This window comes from Saccostrea cucullata, unplaced genomic scaffold, assembly GCF_032062105.1.
Source record: "Saccostrea cucullata isolate Sc308-1 unplaced genomic scaffold, CSIRO_AGI_Scuc_v1 ctg12432, whole genome shotgun sequence".
NCBI classification, from domain to species: domain Eukaryota; kingdom Metazoa; phylum Mollusca; class Bivalvia; order Ostreida; family Ostreidae; genus Saccostrea; species Saccostrea cuccullata.
In genome coordinates this window covers 4,174-11,311 of record NW_026921313.1, presented here as the reverse complement: position 1 = coordinate 11,311, position 7,138 = coordinate 4,174, and the positions used below count along the sequence as shown (strand labels likewise).

Here is a 7,138-nt window from a genome sequence, read left to right as displayed (position 1 = left end):
ATTTTTTGAATAACCTTCGTATGTACATATATAAGGCATCACTAACATCTTTGAGAAAAAAAAATTAAAAATTATTAATTTTTAATTAATTATTAATTAAACAGATTATAGCAACACTGAATAAAGATGCACACTTTGATAATGACAGGAATTCATTACAAAATTTGAAGCTGATTATGCACATGGTATGCTTGAAAACAAGCACCCTGACAAAGATGAACCATACACTTGTCACAATCATGAGTAACATCTTTCCTCTTGTCCTCTTTTGCACACCATTTACACCGTCCACGATGTCTATCCAACTTATGCTTCGATGCTGACTTGAACCTGCTGCTGTAATAAGCTGCACTCCAGAATATATTGGCTGCTTCCTGTTAGAAAAATCTGCAATAAGACTCATGGCAATATATCGGTATGAAGATCACCGAGAGAATAATGCTTTCTTGGTTTCACCACACTAGGGGTCATCTTTCAAAGTAGGAACGTGTTGACCTGGGCCACCTCAAGTATGAAATTCGTGAAATACTTCCAGTCCTTTCTTGACTGTCGACCAATTGGACACTTCGAACGGCACTGCATGGCACGATCTATCCCATAGTAATTATTCTGGTAAGCTGCAATAGCTGGTGGTCGTTGTATTAGGATGACCTCCCCTCCAGGTACTCGGCGATGTGTTGACCCATCTCCAAGTGGATCAGATGTGGTTGAAACAATATGAACCTATAAAATACGCATGATTTATCAAATGGATGGATACATTTCTCAGTAAAATACATGCCAGTCAACAAACATTCAATTACTGTATTGGTTTGGCATCTTACCATGCTGTTGCAACCAAATTGTCATGTTGCAGTTGTTCCGCATCACCATGACCACTAAAAGTTGGGTTCTTAGGTTTAAGTGGAAAGCCTTTAACGATTTGTGTTTATAGTACCACACGCATAAAACCATTAACTTCAAGATTCTGAAGTAATGGAATCGATGTAAAGTACCTACGAAATAGTTTCAAAAATATGCATTTCATTATAGCTAGCTGAGGTTAATTCCAGATATCATTTCATAATTTCAAGTTTTCACAAAACACTGTATATAACTGATTCACATAAGCAAGGAAGTAAATATACATTGAGATAAAACATCAAAAACTATTTTGTTTCAAAATCATCCCAATCAAAGAATAGGTGGTGTCCTTTCCATTTAAGTGACTTGGATAAATGTTTAACCACTCTTTCACCATGGTATTGCCCTTGCATCTCATCATGTTTGCCCAAGTAGATTTTATAATCATTGATATATCCATTTGGTTCATATCTCATCCAGACCTACACAATTTAAATGGTATTGCACTGTTCATAACAATTAAAAGTTCTTGGAAATAAGGAAAAAATGAATGAATTAAACAGTGCATAAATTAATATAATATGTTCAATAACCTATTTCCCCTGTCGCCTTCTTGGTGCTATGATTAGAGCATCTGCTATAAAGTCACGAAGTAATGAGTTGATCCTTACGTCACGGGTTCAAATCCCACTGTTGGACGTGGGATACGGTATACGGCTTTGAAAAAATATGCCCTTTGTAGCGTATCATTCCCTCATCTATGCTCTGACATTGCCCAGGCTTCATGTACCTCCGAAAATTTCTCCGAAATGCATATTTCATTCTTTGATATTTAAACGAACTTACACAAAACATTTTCTTCATAAAGAAAATTGGAAATTTTCTCTAGTTTAAAAAAAAAATCAATATTTTTATCGTATTCTATGTCGTTACATCACACTAGAGGTTTTCCCAATGCGAGCATAAAAATACGTCAAAAGGCCACTTGGCCGTTCAGGGGTTTAAAGGAACATGTACAATATCGGTAGCATATTTATAAAACATGCAGAAGCCTAATGAATTTCAAAGAAACCCAACAAATGAAAACAGTAAAGTATAAATTTGTACATGGATAAATGATATTGAACACTGTCTTTCAACAAATTTTAATCAAAAATGTTAACAAATTCACTTATTCAATAAACATCATTTGGAAGAATGTTTATTCTTAACAATGTTGCTTCGTGAAGACTGTGAATTGGCATTTGTTGTAGTGAATATTGATAAGACCGGAGAGATCCCGAATAGTCTCCACAGATTTGTTGACAGATTCCCAGTATTTGCCACGAAATATCTCTGAGAAGAGGAGATACATAAACCCCGGCATCATAGAGCAGCTGTGTCTGTAGATCCTGTAGAGATTGATGTGACCTGACCGTGTCACCCAGTCTGTGGTGATTCAGTATAAACAACATGTGTAACATCACTAGAGGTTGGATAAATACTTCACTCACAAAATTATTCCTACTGATCTTCTGCTCTAATGCAAGTTCATCTATGTACGTGTACTCACAATGAAGCTTAATGCTTCTCATTAAAGCTCTCTTCATCTTTGTTCCCGAAGTATTCCTTTCCATGTAATAAATGTACATATTTACATTAACATGACCATCATATATAATATATGGCAATGACATTCTCTCCTGTAAACAACTGAGTGAGTCTTCATATCTACGTGTTTTGTAGAAGTACATAGCAAGATAAAGAACGTCAGATAAAGGTCCAAACTTACACGACTGTTTTAGCAAGGTTGATACTTTCAACTTATAGAAAACCTTATTCCGAGTTTCATTTTGATGCATTAAACGCTCTAAGTACATTGCAATATTCCGTAGCACATTTGATGTGATGCATTGTAAAGAGACTGTTTCATAAGATGTAAGCTTTTTCCTACTTATACTTTCTATTTGTCTCATGTAAACTGCAAATTCGTCATTACAATTAATATCTTGAATTAAAGAAGATAATTCTAAAAATAAGGTAATATCCAATTGAGTGGTTGATAAAATACTGTTCTCATGTGTACAGATTCTAAGTGTTCTGTTTAATATAGCAATACTAATGTAAGATTGGATTGTCTCACTTAATAGTAGACAACATATTCCTTTACAATACAAATCATACAACTGACTGAACAATGAGGTTTGTACAGAACCAGTTACTTTCAGTCTAAACATGTTGTTTTGTGGAATAAAAAAGTTTGGACATTTTCCTGTATGTACCATGTATATCAATAATTTAAAGCTTTCCCAGAAACAAAACAATAAATTATCTGGTGTCCAAGACAAGGATGTATTGGTCTGTATGACCCAAAAGACAATAGTGTTTATGAAATATGAGCAGATAATGGATGTATTAGGTTGGCAATTAATTACTTCTTTCAAAAAAAGACCATAACAGAAAAACTGACAATGATTCATTGAATAAACGAGTTTTTGTTCTGCTCTAGAGAATGAGATTCTCCATTCTAATTCATTTTCAGGTGTTCTTCCGATAGGAACAACATGAAATCCACCGTTTAATATATCTGATAAAACATTGTGTTTTGGCCAGCCCCGTAGACGACATCTCTGTATACATGGTAGTGCTGATGTAGGCCAATGATCTGACTGCAAACAAAACGCATAGTCAATCTCTTGAAATAAGGAAAAGGTAGAACAAGGTCCATGTGGGACAGCAGTAGGAACATTGCAGGTATTTAAGAATCGCAAATAGTTATCTCTAAATAATGTACTTGAAATATATACATTGTTATTTATCAATACACAAGATGAAGCAATTATCGAATTATTTGATTGACTCATCAGGTTAAGTCTGGTAAATCCCGGTGTTATATCATCACACGCCATCAGAATAAAGGTGTGTTGTGGAATACGATAGAGACTGATCTGAGAGATATCACATATCACCCTGTGGTCTGGAGGCCAGTACATCCAATCGCTATCTGAAGTTTTCATTCTGAATCCCTCACGACTACTCCCACTCTTCATTCTATCAAATCCCCTCATGATGCACACAGGCTGATTCACCACCTCTTCAGTGTCTGTCACTTCTCTCCTGATCCTCGCTTCTGTAGGACTCCCTATTTCATGACACAGTCCTACATACACAGCCTCTGACATGCGAGGTAGATGATACATACCTATATATTATAAGATTATAAGCACACATCTGCAAAATAAATGAATTATTACTTGAAGTTTTTGTTTCATTTCTGCAATAAATATATATAAAGAGAGTTTTCGGCTACTAGTATTGACCAATGATTTACGTGGCACTTTGTTTTTGCTTTAATTAATAATTTTTTTTTTCGCAAAGGGCCTAACAATTAAAACGATATCAATTTGATATCAATTTGAGGAGAACTTAATTACATATACGAACACATTGCTTTGATGAATTAATCTTAGTTATGTTCCCCAAACGAAGTTGGGGAACATATTGTTTTTACTCTGTTTCTTATTATTATTATTCTTATTCTTATTATTATTTTTCTTCCTGGGAAAATTTTGTACGCGAGTGTTCTTGTAAACTACACATCCGACTTAGGTGAAACCTTTTTAGGGTAAGTAGGCATGTTATGTAGATTTGCGGAATCAAGGTCATTTTGCGCGCACGTGCTTGCAAGAGCGCGCACGCGCAAAACTTAAAATGACCAATATATAATGGATTTAACCGTAACTTTTCTATTTTGTGACGAAATGTTTTGAAACTTATAATGTAAGGATATATTAGTAGTATGCACAAGATGACATGGTCAAAATAGCAAGATCGCACGCGCATGCACGTGCGCTTCGCTCTGATTGGCTGAAACTAAAGTTTCAATATCTTTTTTTGTTTTTTGATAAAATCCTTTGAAATTTTGAACATAGTCATACATAAGGGAGGTCAACAGCCTGTAATATAAGATTTATCATGAAAGCATGTGCATGCACATGTGCTTGCAAGAGCTCGCACGTGCAACACGAGAAATGTCCAATATAATTGATACAGACGTAACTATTTAAATTATTGATGAAATGCTTTGAAACTCATATTATAAGTATATATTAGAAGCATAGACAAAATGACATGGTCAAAAAAATAAGATCTCACGCGCATGCACGTGCGCTTCGCTTTGATTGGCTGAAACTAAAGTCTCAATATCTCTCTTGTTTCTCGTCATAATCCTTTGAAATTTTGAACATAGAACTACGTTATGAAGATCTACAGCATGATATATAAGAATTTTCATGAAAGCATGCGCATGCCTGCGTGCTGCAATCTGATTGGCTGAAACTTTAAATGGCTATATCTCCTTTGTTTTTTGACGAAATGCTTTGAAATTTAAAACATAGTCATGCATTAGGATATCCTACAACATGATATAGAAAAAAAATCATGAAATCACGCGCATGCACGTGTGCTGCAATCTGATTGGCTTAAACTTGAAATGGCTATAACTCCCTTGTTTTTCAACCAAACAGGATGGGATTTAGAATATAGATAGATATAAGGGACTCCTACAAGAAGCTATGTCAACATGCACGTGCGTGCACGTGCAGGCATTTGGAACGAGTGAAATGAAAAATACATTTGAAAGAGTGATTTTTCATACTTTTGGACTGAATGCTTTAATATATTGTATATTAAAATATATAGATAGTGTAGACAAGATGATATGATCATAACGCACATGCATTCACATGCGCATGGGTGCAATGCTAAAATTTGAATATAATTGGTATCCTTCTAAGAAAACGTTGTTAAAGTGAAAAATGCACAGAGTTTGTCTTCTTTAATGAAGCTTACAGGGAATATGGCACCAAAAGGGAGTTGAGGAGTGTTTGGAGAACATCTGTAACGGTTCCCGTTACAATTAGCACTAGTTTACCGTATTTTACACTGAAATAGAAGAACACATTAAAAAAAATATTATCGAAGAGATAAATGCACGGTGAAAAGATGATGAAAAAATGATGCTATCTTTGCACTTGTTTGTCAACTAGAATATTTGAATTTCACATATGGAATTAAATACTACCTATTGATATCAATTTATCTGTGAGTTTATCAATTTGAAGATTGAATTTTAGTACGGCTCCGTGTAAAAATCATGCAGATAGTAACGAAAAGGTGATTCATCGATAATCTTCAAATTCAATAAAATTGGATTTAATATATTCATTTGATAATGATGCCTATTTCAGAAAAGAATATCTATACCTATGTTATCTTTGTATTTGTTGACTTGAATTTAACATTTTTTATAAAACACTACCTACCGAAATATATCCCCTAAACGACCAGACAAAATGAAATCATAACATATCTATGATTTACTTTCGGTTAATGTCATAAATTTATTTGAAAATTAATGACAAATTAATATCATTATTTTAATTATAAGGAAATACCGATGTCTAACGTCGCTCACATTACCTATAAATAGAGAAAACGTGATTTAATATTTGACTCAAATTTTTAAATGGAATCATGGGGTCACTCAATCTAGTAGAAACGTTTTTATAAAAAAAATTTCAGGGACATAAAGTGTACATTAAGTTACTAATAAGGAATTATCGAGCTTTTCCAGTCTCATATTATAAGTATATCGATGATTAATTAAAAGTTTACCCAAACGAAAAGTTGCAAATGACTGGTTTCAGTTTAGTACAACATTTACAGGTGCTAAGAATATATTTAGACCATTTTTAAAATAATATTTGGCTATCCTATCTCCTCTTAGGATAAAATTATTGGGTCGGTAGGTAGGTGGGGAATTTTTCCCCAGAAATTTTCAACATAATCCTTGGCTTGACAAGAAGAAAAAAAAGAAGCCATAGATCTTAATGTTGTGTTGTTGGACAAAGCATTCTATTTTTACAAAGCTTCAGTCAACATAGCCAGTGTAACTAACTGGGTTACTATGAGATTTTATTTCCTTTTGATTTGTTTCACTTCCAGGAAATAGTCTATGACTAAAATCTGCAAAGCTACACAAAGACGCCGTTAATCCACAGAGGTTAAACAGATATTTCGTTTTTAAAACCCATAATTGCGAAAAGAGTATAAATAAACACTTTGAAAGGGATACAGAAAAAAAATGTGAGAATAAATGTTTTTGATAATATGTGTAAGGAAAATATAATGTAATGGTATTCAGTATGTACACTGTAGTTAATTATCTTTTTTTAATATTATCAGGGCGTTAACATTTCATTTCAGCACAATTTCCTTATAATTATTTGTAAATCAATAGACATATTTTTGCCTC

At 33.7% G+C, this 7,138-nt stretch overlaps 1 pseudogene; it reads right to left on the bottom strand.

The window, feature by feature from the left end:
• Positions 1-209: 209 nt before the first annotated feature.
• LOC134259689 (piggyBac transposable element-derived protein 2-like) lies at positions 210-1,629 on the bottom strand (annotated as a pseudogene).
• Positions 1,630-7,138: the final 5,509 nt, after the last annotated feature.